The sequence below is a fragment of the Aphelocoma coerulescens genome, chromosome 18, assembly GCF_041296385.1.
Source record: "Aphelocoma coerulescens isolate FSJ_1873_10779 chromosome 18, UR_Acoe_1.0, whole genome shotgun sequence".
In the NCBI taxonomy this organism is placed as follows: domain Eukaryota; kingdom Metazoa; phylum Chordata; class Aves; order Passeriformes; family Corvidae; genus Aphelocoma; species Aphelocoma coerulescens.
This window is the reverse complement of record NC_091031.1, coordinates 9,200,732-9,223,188: the sequence shown is the minus strand read 5'-3', so window position 1 is coordinate 9,223,188 and position 22,457 is coordinate 9,200,732. Positions and strand designations below refer to the sequence as shown.

At 44.0% G+C, this 22,457-nt stretch overlaps 1 long non-coding RNA gene across 3 annotated transcripts in view; it reads left to right on the top strand.

The window, feature by feature from the left end:
* Nucleotides 1-17,054, top strand: part of LOC138120076 (uncharacterized) — a 32,707-nt gene extending 15,653 nt beyond the window's left edge. Inside the window, exons 2-4 of one of the 3 annotated variants that reach the window (XR_011155731.1) lie at nt 14,758-14,901; nt 15,076-15,302; nt 15,868-17,054. This is a non-coding gene — a long non-coding RNA (uncharacterized lncRNA). Of the gene's footprint in view, nt 1-820; nt 904-14,757; nt 14,902-15,075; nt 15,742-15,867 lie in introns of those variants that run through there. The other 2 variants (XR_011155729.1, XR_011155730.1) reach the window with 2 other exon arrangements.
* Nucleotides 17,055-22,457: the final 5,403 nt, after the last annotated feature.

The window sequence follows — 22,457 nt, the reverse complement described above, 5'->3', positions numbered from 1 at the left end:
GGAAAAGTGGCTGGAGAGAGGTCAAAGACTGAGCCATTGCAGAGACCAAATACCTGAAGGTTCAACCCAGCCATGGTTCTTGGCCAGTTAAGCAGTCACAGAAGCCCTTATTACATAATTCAGTTTTACTAGGGTGCATTTCATAACCAAAACATCATTTGAAAGCACGTTGTTTCCAAATTCAGTCCGTCCTAGGAACAAAAAGACTTTGTGAGATGTTTTGGGAGCCGCCCTGGGAGCCAGCAGCCAGGAGCAGTTTGCTCAGGTGGAGCTGCAGGTTCTGCCCACCCAAGGTGCTGCACCAGCTCTGCCTTGTGCTTTCTGCTTGTCTGAATCAAGGAAATGGCAGAACATCTCAGGGTGGTGAGGGCACATCCTGGGGTTTGCCCTCTAGCAGGTGCTGGGTTGCTGTCGTTTTCAGCCCTTATTTAACAAAAGAAGCTTCATGTAGATGACAAAGGCAGTGAACAGGAGCATGACTCTGGATTTCTCTTTAATTTGGACAGAGCAATGATGTCACATGCCAACATGGCAGGAAATTAGATTTTGATTTTTTTTTTTTTTAATGAAATGCAATGGTGCTATGCTAAAATCCCAGGAAATCTTGGAGGTAATGAAGGGGGGAGTGTAACTACTAATGCCCCAAGGCCTGGAACTTTATGAGGCATTAAAGCAGTGCCTGTAGCTCTTTGGTGCCCTGTAAACTGTTCTGTTACATAAACATGTCTTCTTATGGCTTAACTCATGGATATAAAATCCCTCCAGGCTGATAACAGGAGATGCCTCAGCCTAGAAAATCTGTTACTTATTTACTTTACAGGTTTGGAGCAGTGAGGAAGCTTGGCTGTATTTAAGTCTTTCTGGGCTCAGTGGTTGCTCCACAGCAAAAGTTGCTGTTTTGGCTAAAAAGCTGCATCCAGGTTTGCTTCCCACTTAGCTTTCACTCAAATTGTATTTGTAGCCTCAAATTCCTGCAATTCCACTTAGGATTTTTCTACAAATTGTAAAAAAAAAACCTGGCATAAAGTTTTTGTGATAGGGGAAGGGTGTCCAGGAATGCTCAGCCCAGATTTGGACCTGGCTAAACCACGGGGATGCTGCCAGTCTCAAGGAAGCTGAGCTGGGAAAGGTTTGTGGCAGCTGGCTGTGCTGCCGAATTTGGGTCAGCCTGGACCACCTCTTCAGCATCCAGATGGCCTCCCTGCCCCAGAGAAATGATGACCCAGGCAGTTGCTACAGCTGCAGCCATGAGTGTGAACAGCGTTTTCCTTCGGTGGGCTTAAACAGCTTAATCAATGTGATCCCAAGGAAGAAGTAAAGCTATTCCTTGTGGAGCTTCCTCCATGTTTCTAGGCATGAAAGCAGCCTTGGACAGTTCAGAAATGTCTTGAAATCATCTTTGTGTTGATGCCTTTTCCTGGTCTTAAACTCAAGAGCCAAACACGGTTAGAAGGGAAAAAGGGATTTTACCTTGGTATTTATTTTAAGGATCCTTAGGTGCACACGTCCAGGTCGAATGCACCTCCATGCACCCCACAATGCCCACCCCCAGAAGATCTGGTCTAACATTATAGGTGTTACTAATTAGCAGATCTATCAAAGATTCCCCAGTGAGAGGCTGCAATGAGCCCCCCTCCCCAAAGAACCTTCCCCTGGATGGTTCTATCTTGGTTTACAGAATGTGTTCTGGAGAGGACCTTGGGGTCTGGGGCACACTGACCCCTAACTAAGAAGCTTCTAAGGTGTTCAGTCTCCTGGCTGAACAAACAAGTCCAAGAATGTAGGCAAAAAGCACTAGGAATGCAGAAGTTGTAGAAAGATATAAAAGGGGTATAAAAGAAAAGGCAAAAAATCATCATGGCATCAGCATCAAGGCAGTTCACATATTCTGGCACACTCTGTGCTGCTGGTGTTGGAGCAACTGAAGCTCAGTGGTGCCCAGGAGATGAGGGTTTTGGAGGGTTTGGTGGCATTGTCCCTGACCCCTCGGGGACACTGGCTGCCAGGGCACTCCTGACCTGCCTCAGGGTGACTGGGATTGTGGGGAGGTGGAATCCTGCAGTGCTCCACAAAACTCTGTGTTTGCACGACAAAGCAAAGAGATTTTAATTCTCAGGGGGCCTCATGTAAATACATACATATATATATAGATATAGATACAGATATATATATAGTTTAAATGTCCCTGTTGCTGCACTGCAAAGAGAGACTGAAGGGCAGATTGTTCCCTGTGGAGAAGTTGGTGAAGTTTCTTTGCAGCCAAGGATGTTCTCTGCACCTCAGACACCTGATGTCCTGCCTAGATGTGGTGACCTGCAGCAAGGGCCACCCCCAGCCCATCTTTGTCCTTCTTTCCTTCCCAGGACATTGCATGTGGTACTGACACACCTGAATTTGGGCTGTTGCTGGTTTTATTTTTAAAAGCAATCCATATCCTCAAACACTTCTAACGTTTCAGGGAACTGAGAGCAGGCTGTTCTTGGCTGAACATGAACTTTTATAAGGTTTGGCTGAAAAGTGTCTGTTTTCAATCCTTTGTTTCAAAAAGTGACCTTGGTTTATAGAAACCAGAAAAATCGGATCTTTTTCTACCTTCTGTAATGATGAAATTTTTCACAGCAAAAGGATACCTGTTGGATGTAAGAGTTAAGGTTTGGATAAATACTTGCCCAGTCCTCTGTCTCAATAGGGGTGACTTTGAGAGGTGTAGTCATTGTCTTGGTAGAATCACTGCTGAGGGAAAACCACAGAGCTTTGGCACCAAACTCTGCCAGTGAAGCTCCAACACTTGCAGTGTCAGTGTCTGCATCAGTGTGAGTGCTCAGGTACCTTGCACTGAAAATGAGGGCAGGACAAAAGCCACTTGTGGGACTTGATTCATCCCGATCTGAATAGGTCTGATGAGGACGTGTGTTCTGCAGTTATTTAAATCCTGTAGAAGTGAATGCTATACAGGGTAGCTGAACAATACAAATCTCTCTTTTGTGCCTCTTCATTCCCTGGGTTTCAATTTCCCCAGTCACCTGTCAGCTGTTTGATGTCCTTGGGTGATGCAGGGTGGATGTGGAGCACTGAAGCTGCTGCTGGGAGGTTGGTGCAGTTCCCGATGCTGTTTCTTGTTTGTGGGATTTTGAATAAATTCTTTGCTGTGCCTCAGTTTCTCTGCTGTAAACAGATTATAATGTTTAGCACCATTGGGAAATGCTTTGTTTTCTACAGTTAAAAAGCCAGGAATAAATTCTTTTTATTATCCTGTTGCACAATATGCCTTTCTTACCTCTGCAGCACCTGGAGATCCTATTTTGATGATCTCTATTTTCTACTTCTCCTTTATTTTTACTCAGAAGCTATGCAAGACCCAAGGTCCAGTTTTTAAAAAGAATTCAGAAGGGAGAGGATTAAATTTTCAGGGCATGAATGTGGCCTTTGAAAGATGGGGTTGGAAGGGAGAGAATTTCCCCCCACATCCTGGTTTATGACTCCATGGAGTGTCTGGGCTTCGGATAAAAGCTTTGTTGAGCATCAGGGCTGGTGAGGGAAGAGATCAGGAGATTTAGGAGAATTCCTGCTCCTCTTGTTCTGAACATTTTTTGGTTGTAATCACCTGGCTGAGGTGTAGGTTCATCGTGGAATAGCTGCTCTGGAGCCAGGCATTTGCTGGGTTATCTAAGCTAAGCAAGGCCTGGAGCAAGTTTAATCTCTGGCTGACCTTCATTTGCTTTCCAACAGCCCCCCTAGGTCTTAGTAAGTAAATAATTTCCCCAGCAACATGCAAATGGAGTTGCCATTAATATTGATAACAGCTATTATTTACTAAATAGACTTCTTGGTTAACTGTGTGCTTATTGAAGGTTTGAATAAAGTCAGAGTGTGATCACTGTTATGTAGCAGCTGCAGGCTTGAGGATGGAGAAAAGGAAGAAATAATGAGTTGGCTGGTGGCCTGTAATTACCTGCTTAGGATGGTCTTGGTGTGTGATTAAATGCTCAGCTCTTGCCCTGTAAATAAAGTGACCTTCCTGGCTGATGTGTCGTGTGTCTCTGGGGCAGGGGGGTTTATGTGCAGTGCATTCCAACCCTGAATCCTTGTTACAAGCTGAGTTCCTTCCTAAGATTAGTTCCTGACTGGTGTCAATCCTGCAGGAGTCTCACAAGGGGAGCTGAGTTCTATGGGCAAAAGTCACATTTTGGGTCACTTTACTGGCTTTCTGAGCTGATTAATCTGGCAGGGATTTATGTTAATGTGTCAGAGCTTTGCGAAACTGAGTCCTCTTATTTTGGCAGCTGGAGTCCTTCTGAATTGTAATTTAAATATTACTTTAATAATCAGGACCTTTTTTTTTTTTTTTTTGGTCAGTGAATCTGATTAAAGTTTTATGGGAGGTAGAATCTTCAGTTTCTCTCATGCTTCTTTATGCTGGAGCATTTTAATTTACCCTTCCATCATTGGAATGGTAAACAGGGAGGAAGGGCATGGCTTAAGGATGCTATTTTCTAGGCTGCTATTCATCTTAGAGAGATGTGGAGCTAATTATGAAATGCCTTTTAGCACTAGAAAGGCCCAGTGCAATTTGCTCATCAGTGCTGAACTGTGCTTGTTTATTCTGGGTATGTGCAACCCATAAGAGACTTCTGCAACCTCAACCTTGAATGCCTCTAAAATTCTGTCTTTAAGTGTGTTTGAGTGTCCTGTAGCTCTCACCATGGGCTAGATGGCACAGGGGCTGTCCCTGCCTGGTGACCCAAGGGTGCTTCATCGCAGGGAGCCCCTGTGCCAGTCCAGTTCCCCTCCAAATTATATTGACTTTTGAGCTGCTGACGGGAAAGTTGCTTAAATGATGGCTTTCCCAAATGGTTTTCAGTTCCTTATTTGAAGTGCTCTCTCAGTTTGATATTCTGGTGTCTCATTAGCTGATGTCCTGCAGCCACAGTCCGTGGTGGGCATTCCCAAGTATTCACTGCAGCCGGGTGAGACCCTGAGCATGGCACTGGAGAGATGTGGGCATTGCCAGGGGTACCTTTAGGGAGCCTAAGCTGTGCTCAGTGGGTGCAGTTCTGAGCATAAAATATTGAGAACTGGGGGGTAGATCTTATTATAAGGTTCATATCCTGGTGCATGTCAACACACCGGGAGCCAAACGTGAATTCTTCCTTTTCCTGTCTTTTAAATGCTCAACTTGGCAGCTGTAATAATGTTTAACAGTAAGATATATCTTAGTGATGCTCTCACTGGATTGATGGAAAACACAGTCATGCCACAATGGTAAGAGCAAAAACAGAACCCTGGGTAAGATTGAATTCTCTTTGCAAATAAATAGGGTGGAAACCCTTTTACTTTCTGTCGTTCCACTGTTCCAGTCCAAAGGGAAACGAGCAAGCCTGAATGAACAGAATTATTATTGTTAGAAGGAGTAAAATATATGGTTTAATATTCTGTCAATGTATAAATACAATTAAAATTGTGTGTGCTTTACATTGCAAAATAATTTAAAAGAATAATTCCTGCTTTTTGTGCACTTGCCTGAGATATAGCCCAGATATATTGGAAGAAAAAGGTGTCAAACCATTTCCTGAAAAATAATAAGCACAGCACTTTAGGGAGGAGGAGAATTATTTTGAGAAACAGAATCTGGGATATACATAATTACTTACATAAATTTATTACATAAATACTTACACTGCTGAAGTGTGATATCTAATTGCTTGTTTCTTCTTTCAGCACAGGAACACTGTAAATCAAACAATTAATTGCAAAGCTCTGTTGCATCTAGGTCAAAATGGAAAGGCATCGTCCCAGTGTGATTTGTACTGCTGGAGATGTGGAGGAATCCTTCAAACTGCTGATGAAATGCTGTTTGGAAATGGATTATCCACCACATATTTGCCCACAAACAACAGCATTTCCTTTTAGTCCTCTCCTGGTTTTACATCACACTGTGATTTGCTGGATCTGGAGCACAGGTAGAAATTCTGTTGTGTCAAGAAAGCAACAGAACCAAGCTCCAGAGGCAGAGTTTGGAGCTGTGCAGTTGTTTTTCATCCATCCTTGGGGGTGGAAGAGGAGGACAAACCAGAAGTTTCACATTATGAGTAACTAACTCTTCACTTGTGGGTTGGATCTCTGTGGTAGCAGTGGGACTTGCTCTGACTCCATGTTCTCTGTTTAATAATTTGATCTAGAGCTGCCTTTGCCTCCTCTGTTCTGCTTTTTAATAGCCTGGATGCAGATTGATGGAACATTTTTCCCAGGTCATTGCACAAATTGGGAAAGAGATTATGGTTTGGTTTCACCTTTTTCCTAAGCCTTTCCTTTCATGATCTTTCTGTATCACTTGAACCCTGTCTCAGGATCCTGAAGCTCACAGAAGACATTTGCTGTGTGCAATATATAGTGAATATTAACTGTTGGATGCTGGAGCATGAGTGTAGACTGCAGGGAATCCTCCTGACCACTGAGTGTCATTGTTAACTCAGGAGAAATGGCGTGATGAGAAAAACTTTTATCTGGGGAAGATGGGGAGAGGAATCTGTGTGGGGAGCCTGGCAGGGCATTGCCATCACTGAAATGGTTTGGTGAGTGTCAAAGGGAATTTCCCTCAGAAGTGCTGTGTGCTCACGAGCATCCTGGAGGCTGGGAATGGCACAAACATGCAAAATATGCTGCCATGTTTCTGTGGGAACAGGGATACCTTGGCTGTTGAGATTAATATGTGAATTTCTGGGACCCTCTCAGCTGGGCGTCCAAGGCTGCTCCGTGTTGTCCCTGCTCATCTCCCACCCAACCCAGCTCACAGGCCTTGGAGTTCTCCCCAGAACTGATGGCACTTCTGATGTTTCTCTGGGCCCTCTTCTTGGGGCTTGTGCCCACTGAAGTGCCCTCTGTCCTGTGGGGTGACACCCAGCACTTTTCCACCCCAGTCTCAGTGCCTGTGTGGGGCCCTGGCTGGTGCAGTGGGTGAGGGAGAAGGGCTGGTGCCTCTTTGAGCTCACAAAGCCTTGAAATGCAATCGTCTGGTAGAAGCCATTGCCATCTGAGGCAAAGTTATTTCCATAGAAGGAAAAATACTTTGAGAGAAATAGTTCAAATAGTGCTTTGTGCAGCTGTTTGCAAGCAGTGAGGTTTATTACCTGTAAGTACTGCCACTTTTCTTTGTGGTCATGCCTGTTATGTGAGCAGAGTGCAATTTCCTCATACGTTAACTTAGAAATTAATACTATTCCTGTATTGTTTATAGGGTTGAAGCCTTGAAATTCTAATGCCCTATATGGACTATTTGCTGTGCAAGGTAAACTCACCTTTATCATCATTGCCAATGCTGGAACTAAGACAGGGACTCTATTTTGGGGAGTTTGAGCTTAAAGTGCATCCTACATCAGCCTTCATGTTAATAAGATTGACTTTAATGACAGCAACAGCAAAGGAGGAATGGGAATTGGGTTGGGAGTAGGAAACTCACAGGTAGGAAGGTGCTGGGTTTGCTAAGTGAGCAGTGTTATTATAATTCTTCTTAAAATCACCTTATTCCTGCATCTTTGTGCTACACCTTAACAGGCAGTTGCTCTACAGGTTTGCCTTCAACATGGATAAAACCAGGGTCTTTCCTTTGCAGAATGGCAAAATCTGTCTTAGACCCCTCTATTATTTGAAATCAGATTCTGGTGTTTTATGACAAAGCAGGAGGGGAAACCTTCTCCAGCTGCCTTCACTCCACTAGGATTCAACAGCAAGATTGCTATTGCCTTGGAGCTTTGTTGCCATGAAAACACCACCTTTTTGGCCTGCAAACCTGCTTTAACTGGGCAGCTCAGGCTGGAGTGAGGCACCAGGAGGAATTCCATGGTCTGCCCGTGGTTTCATGAGTGGAGACTCTGGCAGGGAGTGAGAGGTTGGTGCTCAGCCACCAACTGCCTCCTTCCTTGGCTCTTCTGCAGCCCCACAGCTGCGGTTGAGCTCCTCACAGCCCTGGAGCTGTGGTGGTTCTCTCCTGTTTGCATTCAATCCCTTTCCTTCTGGTGGGCCTTGATTTGAGCAGTGGGAGATCTTCCTGCCTTGGGTTTGAGAATGTTGGTTCCATTCCCGTGCTCTGGGGCTTGTGTGATTTCTGGGTTCTCTGGTGCTTTTGGGCAGAATTTTAAGTGCTCTCAAGTGATAGAGGAGCAAATTTTCTGCCCAAATGGCTTTTCTATAAACGTGGGGGTTTTGTTTGTTTGTTTGTTTTTTGCTTTAGCTCAAAACCACTTTTCTGCTGTGGCTCAAGATGTAATTCAGCCTTGCTTTGATTAGAGCTCTCTGGAAATCCAGGCATATTATTGCTCCACTCTGGGAATAGTTCCCTGCCCACTGGGTTGAGAACTGCTTAACTCCAGTGTCTCTTGAGTAGATTCAATCAATACAAGCTGCAGAGAGACCTTTATCCATTCTAGGCAAGGGGCAGCATTAGCATCACACCAGGGCGACAGAGCCTGGGAAAGCACAGGTGGAGGCCGAGTGCCACGGGCATTAGCACAGGAAAGGAAGACAGCACTGAAAAAATGTTAAAAGTGATGTGTTTTCTCATCACTGCTTGGTTTTATTTTTATTCATAACAAATTAAAGACCTTAACTGCTCCCCCTGTCCCTGTCAACACCAGCTCTTGATGCCACGCTGCTCGTGTCTGCTGACCTGTGGGCTGAGTGCTAGCACTCAGAAAAATAATAAAAATAAATAAACCAGAGGTATTTGGAAAGACTACACTTAGGTGACATAAAATTACATCATCTCACCCCAAATCAGCATCACTTCTGAGTTTGAATATCTTGTTTTCTATGAAAACAATTCTAAAATGTCATTCAATGTTCATCTTTCCTAGAAGTTCCTGGTTTGGAAAAAAATAACCCTTGCCCTACAGCAGTTGGGTGGTGGAGTGCTTTCAAGGAATCAAATGTTCTTTGATTCTTTGTGTTTCCCCTGAATTTTGGAGGTGGTAATGAGGATGGTGGTTTTTCCTCTTAAAAGGTTTCCCTGTCATTCACTGTTGATCATTTCTAGTTGTTACCTGTCACTAATATTTACCTTTCCTCATTCTCCTCCCCAAATGCTCCAAATATCCTGATATTTATCTAGTTTTCAGGGACAACTGCTTGGTCCACTGCTTGACTCCCTGCCCCAGGAGTGATCAGGGAGGTTTTCCATGGGATCTTCCATCCCTCATCAGATGTGAACGGGCAGGACCAGACTCAAAACAGAAACAATAAAAACCAGGGATTCTTTTTGCAGCCACTGAAATCAGCCATGTCTTACTCTGGGAAAGGTGTCTGTGGAGCAGGTGTAAAAGGTGATTTATGGTGGGTAAGACCAAATTTGCCCTCTCCCCATGGCCTCCTAAGCAGCTGCTGGTCAGCAAGTTTGTCTCCAGTGCATAGTCAGCAATGTCCTGGATGGGAAAGGTTGGACAGAGGCTGTCACCCAGCTGTTACTTCTAAAAGAAGTGCATTTCTTAGTGGTAAAAAAAAAAATCATTAAATGAGAATACTGGAATTAATATCCTTAATTAAAATGACTCCCTCTATGAAAGGTCCTCTTTTAAGTTGATGTATAACATTTTGAGGTGAACACATCAGTTAGTTAACTTTAAAGCAGGGCTTGTTGTGTTTTGTCTGGTTTTTTTTTATTTGGATTCATTTCTGTCATGGTTCACAAGAAAACCCACAAACCCCCCTGAAGTAAATACATTCCACCTAATGAAATGAAATATGTCACAGTTTAGGACTTGGCATTTGGTTCTTTCTGTATGAAATAGTGTTTGGGTGACCTTTGTGTTCATGAGGATGCAGGGGGTTCACAGCAATGACTAAGGCCTGGCAAGGCAAGGATCTGTTCTGCCAACTTTCCCCCCAGAGACCTGTGGAGAAGCTGCTCTTGGAGCCTGCTGTCCTTGGCTGGTTATTTGTGGTGTGTGAGTGATCACCTGAGTGCAGGGTGTTCCCTTGGGCTGAACCTCCTGATTTTTCTCTGCTGGTTTCTAAAAGCCTGGGGGTTCACACTTCCATCAAGGTTCACATAGCCATGTGTTGTATTTGCATTTATTTCCATCTTTTGCAAGCCAAAATTCCAATTTGTGTGGATATCTGCAATGAGCAGCAGCTGATGAGTGTGACCTACCCAAGTGCTGCAGAGACAGGGAACTGCTGTGTGCCAGGGCACTGCTTTAGGGAGGTCCAGCTGGCATCACCCCAAGCTGGGAAGTGAGCAAAAATAATGGCATAGAGAGGCTCTTTCCCTTTACATATTAATATTTCTGAAATCCCATTTTAGCCTCAAAAAGTAAGTCTTTAAAATAATTACATGCTTTCAAACTCACAATATTCAGCCTCGTAATAATAGTTACATTTTTCCTGATGGCTTCCCTGTGTGAGAAGGAAGTGTTTTATTTTCTCCATTTTACCTTTGGAGAGCAAAGTGCTGAAGTGTCTTGGCCAAAGCCTGAGAAGGTGTCACTGCTGCACCAGACCAAAACCACATCTGTGTTCCCCAAACCACATCTGTGTTCCCCAAACCACATCTGTGTTCCTGGCTCATGCTTTTCCCCTGGAGCATCACCCACATCCAGCAGCCATGGGTGGGCTCACACTCTCTTCTGTGCCCTCATTTTTGCACAAACACCTGGCTACAGATCAGTTATTTCACATCCAGCTACCTCTTTGGCTATCCTGATGTGGGTCTCTCCAAAACAAATCTCTCCTAGGAGGGGGAGAGCCCCAGGCAAGAGGTGCTAATTTTGTGTTAGGGTTTGATTCTTGACCCTCTTTTATTTAGCAGGACAGGTCTGAAGGCTGCAGCTCCCTTTATCCCACTGGAACCTCCAGGAAGTCTCGGTGCTGGGGTGTTTTGAAGGCTGCAGGGTTCTCTCCCCTGCTTATTCCTTGGCTCCAGGGATGTTCTGCCCATCAGCCTTCCACCAACACACCTGGGGCTGGTTGGGGCTGCAACAGACCCACAATAAACAAATAGTGCAGTCAGAGAGTGCCCCAGAGTTACTGTGGGAATGGCAGGGAAGGGAATGGATACCCCAGGTCCATTGGCTGCTTTCCTGTCTTGTTTTTGGAGCGGGTGAAACAACTTGGGGAAAAATATATTTGTCTGTGCTGGCAGTTCCCACCCTTGCCATCTGTGTTTATACTGCAGTCAGATTATTTCTATTTTATGAGATAAAGGCATCTCTAGTTCTAATGCAGAGCTTAAGCACTCTTTGTTTTGACTCAGAAAGATCCTCTGTTGTTGATGAATCTCTGGGAGATCCCAGGGGAGCAGGCAGTTAATTGAAGGGCTCGTGTGGGCTATCCCATGGCCAGCAGATTTCAGCCAGTATCAGGACAGGGATGGCTGCTCCTGTCCCTCTGACTCAGCCACTGGAGGAACTGTGATGACCTTCAGTTACTCCCATGGCAGAGGGAGTTTTTTGTTCCCTCCCTCATTTGTGTCCATGCAGCATCCCCTGGAAGGACCTGGAGCTCTCCATCCCCAGAGGTGCAGACAGGTCCCAGTGAGTGGCACAGTGTAACCCTTTCCCTAATGGCAAAGGGAGGATGATAACACACTCCTTATCAAGTGTGGGACCTGGAGAAGTGCATGTGAGACTAACCCAAACAATCAGGCTGTGCTACCTGCACACTGTCTGCTGTCTCAAACAGCATGAGGCCACCCCACCACTACTAGGGGTCATTTGTCCTGGCCAAATTTGTCCTGTTTGATTATTAAAGCATTTCACTCTGGAGAATTTGTATGTCTTTAATGAGCAAAAATGAAGAGAAGTTGAAGAAAACTGTGGTGTGGTGGTATTTGGGGGTTTTTGTGTGTAATAGGCTATTTCTCCTTTCCATTGAAGGGCTTTCACCATCATGACTTTGAGCTGTCCTGTACTCTCCCCTTTGCCTCTGAAGAGCTGGAAAGTTTTTGAGTAAATCAGACCCTTTCTCTGGGCAAGACTCTGCTCTTGAACTCAAGAGTAACACAAAACCCAGCCAGGGCTGAACTTAGCAGGAGAGCTAAAAATTCCAGCGTGCTGCAATGATGCTGTATGCCTGAGTAACTCAATAACCTGCTGAAAGTAGGAATTCCTCTCACCAGTCCCCTTCCTTAGTCAGAACTTCTCTGATGCAGACCTATAAAGCCCACAGGGAATTGTGTGGCAATTTTTGCATGGCCCAAACCCAGCGTTTGCTGGAGAGCTGTTGGTGTTGTGGGAAGGCATTCATCCCGTTAGTTTAACCTCTCCTTGAGGAGCTGAGTTGCTGATGGGTGCTGTTAATGACACGTGCACAGACTTGAAATCATGGTGGGACCAGAGGCCTTGCCCCACTTGGCTTCTCTGTGCCATCAGAGAAGAGTTAAATCCATTTCCCACCAGATATTTATGATTGCTTTGCAACACAAATTGAGGGACATGCTCATGCAATCCCAAACTTTGCTGTTAGGTCTTAACTCTGACTTTGAGGTCCTGTTTCCATGTGGAACTTGCAAAGTGTCAGGGCACGAGTAGCCTGGGGCCTCCAATTTGCTCACAGAGAGAGTTATCAAAATATACAACATTAATAGTTATTAAAGCATACAACAGTGATTGCTACAGGAAGTAGGAAGGGTTTTGACTTGGAGAGAATAATTAGTCTAAGTCTGGGCAGAGTAAAGGATGAAAACATGAATTGGAGAACACAATGAGCCATATTTTTGTTTCCTGTAAATTGGCTTTGCCTTCAAATGAGCTATTCTACACAGACAATTTATCTTGCTATGTTAATTTTTGACTATTAAATTTTTTTTTGAAATACAATCCACTCCCAAGGTCTGGATGTCTCCAGACAGTCTAGTTAGTTAGTTGTGCTGAATTCCAGGCCTGAAGTCAGTCTGAGCATGACTTCACGTGCTGGGGCCTCCAACAGGTCTGTGAAAGGCAAACCAAAAGGAAAAAGCAATTCTAATAATTCAAATTGGCTTGCTTTCTTCTCTTGTTAAATTTTCATGATTTAAACTCCTTTAAGGTACTAGTGGGACTTTATTACTTCAGAGCTTATAGGTAATAAAAAAGCTTAAGAGTCCAAAATGACATATCTCCTCATAAAGTGCCTTGACGTATTTTTAAAAAGCTTTGCAAAATTCTACTAATGAGCCTACCAGTGACAGGCAAGGTGATGTCTTCCCAGTTTGGGCTGCTCCCTGCCCAGCAGTGTTTTGCTGTGCAGCTTTAGAGCAGCTGGAGAAAGGAGCAGGAGCTTCCATGAGGGGTCTCACACTACGCTGAGCATCTCCACATAAAAACAGATCCAGCTGCAGCTTCTGGGCACAGACCAAACAAAATTGTGGACCTCTCACTTATAACTGTGATAAGAGCAGGTTAATGGAGCTGCTGTGAGAATCTGAGAAGAAGAAAAGGCAGGTTTGGGAATGGCACCTGTCAGTGCCAGGCTGGAGCAAGGAAGGAGAGGTTAAAGCTCCAAGTGACCCCACCAGCCCTTAAGCAGAGTAGGAGAGTTAAACGAAACTAATCAATTCAAAAGGATTGCTGAAGTCCTGTTTCTTGCTCAGAGAACAGAAATAGACAGATGAAACACAGAAAATCTTATTTTAGTGCATAGAAAAAGGAGAGATGTGGCAGAGCAGAAGAGTTTGACTCGTTGGAGGGTGTCTTACCTCATTATAGAGAGATAGTTTTTGTAGGAGATGGAAATGCTTCCAAATACTCTACAAAAAATACGAGACAAAAACTTCAGGGGAGGTACATCCCCTTAAGTTTAAGGCCTCTTCTCTTATGGCTGTCAGCAAAATTTCTGAATGCAGAATATTGATATTTAGATCTGGTTTAGAAATGAGGGAAACTGAGGCACGGAGCCCCCTCAACTGCAGGCTCTGTACCCAAGGTCCCAGGAGCTGCAGGACACAAGGTCTTCTGGCTGCATCTCTGCTCACTTGCAAACAGCTCAGCTTTACCCACTGGCCATGTCCCTGGGGATGCATTAATCACCTAAACCCCTTCTTTTCCTCTCCCCTGCTCCTGTGCAGAAACAATCAGGTGCCCAAAGGCTCCTCTTGCAGCTTCTCAGGAAAAACCTTTAATTAATGGCCCCAAGTTCCTGTCGTATCTATTTATGGGAAGGAATTAATGATCTTAATGTCTGTGAATCACAGAGCATGGTTAGAAAGGCCACTCAGAGAACTGTCTGAGGAACATTTAGATATTCCTTAAATAAACCTGGGGATTTTTTTTTTTCCCCCCTCCTGGCCTCTGTAAAAAGCACAGGCTGCATCTATGCAGTTAATGAAATTTCCTGCTGATTGGACCCTAAACAATTACTGCATCTTCTGCTTGCTAATAGCTGGGCTGCTAAGAAGAGAAGAGGCTCTATTAAGAGACAGGGACCCAACTGAGAGCATCACAGCTGATGTCAGCTAATGCCCTCTCCAGTGTACACCAGGAGTTCAACCTGTGCATGCCTGATTAATCCCAGTGTGAGGCACCTGCAGCACTGGGATGGTGTTAATCAGACCCAGCACACTACCCATAGTGATGGGAAGGATTTCTCAGCTGCAGAGAGGCAGATGCTCATCTATTTATTAGCAGCAAGTTCATCACTTCATCATTTCCCAGTGCAGATGAACTAGTAGACAAAAGGTTGCTTCTGACAGCTTTTTGGGCAGCTTTTGTGGCTAAAAAAAAAGCCTCTGTGACAATGTTTTGTTCTTCCAAAATAAGTGATGTGGCTCTTTCTCTTAACAACAAAACAAAGTGCTGCCAGCAGCCTGGTGTTTCTGAGGCACACAGCAATAATGAACGGGGAGATGAAGCCCAAATCTCAGGAGTGATTTTGTGCAGTAAATAACCTGAACAGCACGGTGCTGAGGCTACCAGGATAAACACACATTTCTCATTGGTAAGAGGATCTGGAATAAAACTAGAGAGTTGTTACTTTTGTCAGCAAGCAGCACCACCACTTCCCCCTGCCCCACGGATGGGCTGTGGCTGAATCCCTCACCCAGCTGGTTTTAAGGGGGGAGGATGAAGAAGGGAAGCTCAGCTCGATTGATACAGCTGTTATTTATCCCAGGGCTCTGCTCCTCCCTTCGCTGGCTCTTCAGGTCCTCTGGAAGCTTCTCCAAGGCACTGTTCCTCTTCCTGAGTCTGTGGTTTCACTCCTTGGACAACAAAATACGCCGTGAAAGGCATGAAGAGAATAGAGGCTGTAAGCTGTGTCTTTGCTTGTGGTCCATAGCAGCTCAAGTGTGTTAGTATTCAAGATATGCTCTGAGGTTCCTATTTTCTGCAGTGAGAATGGTAAATCTGTGGAATTTGGGTGATATTTGCCATGAGGTTTATAATATGCTGTGGATTAAACCACTCAGTCTGTCATAGATTTGTTTAATAAATATATATGTACTTCTGGTGGCACAGAAATATTCTTGTGCCACCAGATACTGAAGTGGGATGGGAGCCATCTGAACATGCTGGAAAGGAACTCTGGTGGTGACTTCACGTGGCTGTTGTGTTGGGTGGATTTCATGTGGTCTCCAAAATGCTTTGAATCTGGCATCTTCCAAGAATGGAATCACTCATTAATCCTGGCAGAGCTTTTATAAAGCTGGTTGATATTGGGGTTTCTGGCATTGTCAGTATATTTCTTCTTGTGCATTGGTGCTTAATCTGCAATGGAGCTTTTTTTTTCAGATCCTTTTTTTCCATTTATATTGTAATATTTTCCTAAACCTTCCACCATTAAATTAACACTAGGGTGTGGAGGACACTTTTTGTTTTTACTTTTCATTCCTGTGGTAATGTTCTGTAGAGTGACTTTCTTCTGCTTATTTCATTAGAAAAATAACCCTTTACCACTTTCTTTCAGCTGGGCTTCACCACTGCAAAATTGATCCTGTTTGCTCCCAGAACCCAATGTCCTTCTTTCCCTGATGGCAGGAGTTTACAGAGATATCAACTGGCTGTGGCTTTTATCTTGGAGATTACCTGGCTCCCCAAAGCTGAGTGCCCAGAGAGCTTTCTGATGTGTATTGAAATTGTCTTGTTGACTTGATTGGGATGAGGAGTTTCCCCAGCAGATGCTCTGGAAAGAAAGTCAGCAGGGACTGAAAAACAAATAGGGTTTTCTTGTACTTCGTTGGTTTCCTGTCAAATATTTTGATTTCCTTTATTGCTCTAAGGCTCAGCTCTGATTTTAATGGAGCTGTGGGTAAGGTGTGTTATCTGTCACACTAAAGCTCACATTCCCAAAAGGAGCATCTTTTTTCTTAAGCACCTCTGCCATCTAAACACTTCACTTTCCTTTTTAAGCCTCTTCCTTATCTCTGCCACGTATTTTTGTTTGGTTTTCTGCCAAGTTAGGTCTTCAGTCTCTCTTCCTTCTCTTTTCTGTTTCTCCTGTGAAGTTTCACTGCATAATTTCCCCTGCTTTATCTTCAAATATGACTTTAATGCACAATCCCTGGAGACTCCCTGCTGGGAGAACAAGAAGCAGCTATTTGAAGCATTAGGTTGTGCTTTACTGAGGTTGAATTGTCTGCTCATTAGAGAATAGGATTATTGTATGGCTACCAGAGAATAACAATAAAGGTGGTGGGTGCTTCTTCCCCCTCTTTGCTCTGCAGCTCTACAAGAGCAGCTGCTTCAGGTGCCAGGTGGTTCCTCTGCTCCTGCCTGTGATTTGCAGCTCTCTGTGCTCCCAGTCAGAGCTGGAGAACCTCTGTTGGCCAATCAAAGACCATTTGAAATAACACGATGGGTATTTAAATGTAATCATGTTGTGGTTATGCAATTCCTTGTGCTGGAGTGTAATCCATCTCCTCTGGCTGGAATGCACAAGGGGTTTTTTTTTTTGTCTGGCTTTGGCTGCTCAAACACAGCTCTCTGTGCTCTGCCATAAAATGCTAATGGGGCAAAACACGGGAAATGCAAATCCCACGGACGTGGAACTGGGCATGAGAGGATGATGAGAGATTGTTCTGATTGTGGGGCTGTGTTCAATTAAACTGTGACTCCAGTTCCTGTAGAACAGGACTGGGTGTGTATTTGAGGATGTCTGACAGCGAGGGCCGTCAGGACACATTGGAGAAAGATGCTGGTAGTGATTTGTTTACTCATGTAAGTATCTCTTTTCCTTGCTAAGGACTGGTGCCAGCTGCAGCCTGTGGTTTCCTCTCCAAATTTGCATAGGGGAGGAGGGAAAGTGAGGAAAGAGATTGATTTGACAAGACACTACTTTGGATTTATCGATAGGAAACCAAGATCCATATGACAGTGAGGGCTTGTGAAGATTTAAGACTGTGCTGTGTAGCTTTTAATATTATCATCTTCTCCTTTATAAGGGAACTTTTTGCTGTCAGTATTTCCTACAGGATAAGATGGCAAAGAACAATTACAAATGGGAATAATTTTTAAAAAGATCATGGGAGGAAAATTGTGTGGCTTTGAGCTTGGGGAAACCCTATGGCAGCATCTTGTTAAAAGTGCAGGGCTGTCTGAGCTGTTTCTTATCTCATCAGGTGCTGGGAAAAGGTCCCTGTGAGAGCCAGCTTTCTTTTCTCCCTCTGGTATTTCATCCTGCCTGTCCTCAGCAGGGTGGGGAGGTGGGAGGTTGGGGTGGGAGGTCTCTGATGGCTTTAAGTGGGGGCCTTTTCCAGGGGTTCTGGTAAAAGTAGTTCAACAGCTCCAGCAACACTTGCAGGACTGTTAATCTTCCACATATACTTCAGACAGCCATAAATACATTTCTTAACATTATGGGCTGGTTACAACGAATACAATTCTCAGTTATATGTACAGATCTAATGCTCAGCCTAGAAACTTCCAGAGGAAATGTATATATCATATATGACCACAGATGTGCATATGGACACACATAGATACATTTTCTGCTTCTGTGTGGCTGAAACACCCTAAATGTGTTTGAGTAGTTTCAGTAACCAAATCTAAGGCAAAAGGGTTATCAATTATGCTGTGAGAGCAGGGGAAGTTTTCCAAGTGGAAGGTCCCTCTGGGATTATGGATGCTTCTCTTGCATCTCCTTTCCACTGATAAGGGACAGTAATAATAAATCCCTCTAAGACTGCTTTTCCCTGGCTGGGAAGTTGTGTAGATGAGAGGCTGCAAGCTTGATCTGTGATGCCACTTGCTGGGAATAGTGAGATTCAGTAAGGAAGAGGAAAACTGGAGTGGAATGATGGCTTTAACAAAACCCAACCCACTCTTTCTGCAGAAAGAGGCAGCTAAACTAGAGCAACATGTTCCTTTTAGCAGTATGAGTCTCACAAGCTGCATAACTCTGGCTAAGAAAGAATCCAGACCCAAAGACTGATTTCCCCTTGCTGGTGTGTAACCATCAGCACCTGCTGCTCCAAACACATTTGAAACTGATTTGGTTTTATTATTCATTTTTCTGCTGAGGGTCTGGATGATGCCCCATGCTGCTGTGCAGCCTTTCCCCCAACATCTGGGTCTGATGGAGAAGGTGTGAGGCACCTCCAAAGGTGGAAGAAGACCTTTTGGGTTTAGAAATGTTCAATTTGTGTAGGAACTTCAACAAATCTTCTGGGCTCCCATTCGTCCGAATATGTAATTTCATTTGGTTATTTGGCTCCCTGGGATGGCTTTGAGCAGTTGTTTTATCACAGCATTCTTGTGGTCTGTGCCTGACCTCTCTGTCCTGCTTTCTCTTACTCCATAGAAATGGCAATAAAAGGGGCAGCTTAAAAATGTGGGGGTTTTTACCACAGGTTTTTATAATAGCTGTCTTCTACAGGAAGAATGAGTGGAAAGTCATTGATGAATACAATAGATAATTAACCTGGCTGAGTTCTAAAGGATTTTTTTACTTCAGGATAAGCTACACCAGCAGGCACATTTTCCTTGTCTTTTGTATTTTATTGATCTGTCTGTCTGTTTTCTGTCTTTTGTCTGCAAGGTGCTTTTGGTAAGAGATCAGTCTTGCAAAGATGAAACAATTTCCATCCTTCAAAATCTAAAAGTGCAAAGAATTACTGAGAAACTCTTTGAAATAGATTTCTGCTGAATTAAAAGCCCTGCTGGGGAAAAAAAAATCATAAGGCAGCAGAAGATACTGGCAACAGACAACTGAGCTGATGTAAGAACTCAGTTACCCATGGTGTAGCATCACACTGTGCAGGGGGATGAGGTAGAGCAAGTTCCCTCTCCCAATGGGAGTTGGAGAATGAAGCAGAGAAGCAGCTGGAGAGGCTTTGGGTAGAGCTGTCTTTGGGGATGATTCCCTGGTATCTGCCTCTTTTTTCCTGTGCCCCTTGAATGCAGACCCCGACCTAACCAGGAGCTGCTGGCTGGAAAGTGATCATTTCTTTCATCTTTTTTCTCCCTCCTCACCCTTTTCCCAGCAGAAAGTATTGACTTCTTCCAAAAAACACAAGGAGAAACCACAGATTTTTCAACCAAGTGCAAGCATTTTTGTGGGGCGAAAAAGATGGAGCAGATTCAAGTCCAGCCTCCTCGCAGAAGGTAGTTCTGCTAAAAAATGGGGGTGACTTTATATTCACTGTGAGAAATGAAGGCTCTTTTATTGAGCTAAAGCCTGCTATCTAATTCTGGTCAAAAATCTCTGAATGTGATGGAAATTTTGACTGAGTAAGGACAGTGACATGTGGACTCTGTAAGGCTCCTTGTTCTGACTCTGCTTTTCAAAGTGTGCTCTGACACTGGCTGTCACCTGCCAAAATCTTTCAGATGAAGAATTCCTTTTTTCCCCTTAAAATGAAGACAGATGCTGCCTCTCACTTTAGCACTGATTTGGGTGTGTTTTGCTTATAGTTAGCTTTAACCAGAATGAGCTGTCTAGTTCTGCTGCTTCTCATCCTGGCTCTGGTTTCTGATTTTCCATGTGTGCCCTCATCCCAAAGGCCAGTGGTGTTTCTCACCATTTTCAAATCCATGTGTCTAGCACGCATGAGACATTTTCATATTTGTTCTAGAGTCCTTGTGAATCTTGGGAAAGCATGGAAACCTTTGAGCTTGCAAAGTGTCTGGTTAAATCTTGTCCCATTACAGAGGAGTTGTGATGGAGAGGCAAAACTTCTCTTCAGATCCGTGGTTTCAGTGGGAGTGGAAGCAACACAAATGCAGCAGAAATCACAATTAATGCCTAATAACTGAAAGGGAGGGTTTGATTTCTGCCTATTATGAAGAATAATGAGGAATATTTTAGTGTGAAAGCTGCCTTGGAGCCTGGGAGTCTTTGATCCTGGGGAGGCAATGGGAACATTCAGCTCTCTACAAATGCTGTTGGAAAATCCACAGGACAAATGCAGCGATTTCACAAGTCATTTCCCAATTTTCATCTTTTTCTCATTTCTGCCTGATTAGGGCTTTCTCCAAAATGTGAAAATTGCTGTTGATCTTTCCAGCTGGAGAAGGTAAATCACTTATTTGAAGCTGGACTGTCTTGCTTGCCTATTTGAGCAGTTTGTCTTTTAATGAGTTGCTGGGATCCTTTTCTTATTTCAGCCACTCTGGCTCAGTGCCATATCCACCCTGTGGCAATTTAGGAATTCCCTGCTGATCTCTGCTACAGGTCTTTGGGATTTTTCTAGAAGTGGGAGCCTCCTTTGAGATTTTTCTGGAGAGATCAGCCCTGGAACTTTAGATGGCAACAGAGGGGTTTGAATTCCTTTTGTGTTATGGTTTCTCCTTAGCTTGGTATCACCTCTTATGGGCCAGGATGTCTTTGTACCAAGTCACTTGGATCAGAAAATAAGGGAATGAGAGTCTAACAGCACCCAGTTTTCAGCTTAGCAGGTGTGGAGGTTCTTTAGATGTCTCTGCATTGTCATACTGAAGTAAGGGGCATTAATGTAACGTGAAGGGATTTTCAGTGCCACAAGCTCTTTGCAGGGTCACAACAGTGCAGTTGCTGCCTGGAGTCTTTCTCAAATGCTCTGGAGTCTGGCAATGGTGCCCCTGTGCTGGCACAGTCCCTGGTGGCCTCAGCTGGCCTCTCCTGTGTGTCTCTTTTATCACAGCTTCCAGCTATGCATGTGGTTCACTTCACCTTTCAGACAGCATTGATTTCAGAGGAGTGTTTCTTATTTCAGACCTCTCCCTTTCTATGTGATAAGGAAACCTTTTTTTTTTCTGCTTACAAGATTATGTAGTGTACATTCTTTGGAGGGTAATTTCACTAATTCTCCCTCAGTACACTGACAGCACAATTATCATCTCGCTTGACAGCTGTTCCCTTGAATTTTAAATATCCAAAACGCATCCAAGGGCACTGGAGGAATTTGGTGGTATTGCTGTCTGTTGCTAAGAAGTGTTGAGCATTTCTGGAAGGGGAAAGGATTTCTGTGATCCCAGGGAAGACATTACACAACATATAGGTGGCAGCTCTCTGATAAGAAGGGATTTGGGAAATATTATCAGATTTAAGAATGAAAACTACAAGCAGTGAATTACCAGAAAGAGCAATTAGGAGCAAAGGAGATAAAACAGAGAAACAAGGAATACTTTGCTCTGACTTTCCTTCACAGCACAAGCTGGTCCTGCCATGCACTGGCCATTTCCAGTGGGATGTGGGAAAAGGAGCTGAAGTATAATCAGATCCTGTGGGTGATCCCACAGCTGTTCCCAGTGACATTGATGCCTGTTGGACCCCAGAGCAAATCTTTGGCATCCAACCAGCAACATGAATGAGGAACTTGTCAGCTGGAGATTCAGTAAATGAAACCTGATTTTTTGACAACCCAAACTCAAATGTGGCATTTTGGAGATGTTATTTTAACTGTGTGCTTTCATGGGATGGGGCTGAAGCCCTGACAGCAGGCAGATAACAAAGGGTAAGACCTCAGCATCTCCAAAGAGTTATTTCTCTGTCATCCAGCAGTTCTTTTCTTCTCCCTCTCACTAAGATCCTGCTTAGTTTGTTCAACAAAATGGGGGAAAAAAAGGTTCAACACTTTCAGAAGGAGACATAGATACAAATCTCACTATGCTTTACTCATTTGGGTGTCCCTGAGATAGGAAACATTGAAGACCTTTAACCTCAGGAAGTTTTTACAGGTCAAGCTAATTAAATCAACCACATGAGTATTTGCAAGTAAAAACCACTGGGAATCACTAACAGGTATAAAAAACTCGATGCCTTATCATGAATTGTGCCCTATTATTTTTAATGCAGAAAGCATTAATCCTTCCTCCCTGAAGGCCAAGACACTTTGCCAGAGCTTCAGGGAAAAAAAGTTGGCACCTCTCCACTGCTTGTGGTGTTTCCCCTTTTTGCGTGCCAAAGTCTTATTGTGGTACCTGTAGCATCTTCTGTATTAACTGATGAAACATGAGATAAGGAAACAAACATTAATGAGATAATTTCATTTAATCCAGGGCTTAGGTCTACCTCCCTGTTGCCTTGGAGAAAACACAGCCCTTTTCTGGAGGGATGTGAATGGGATTTGCCTGAAAACT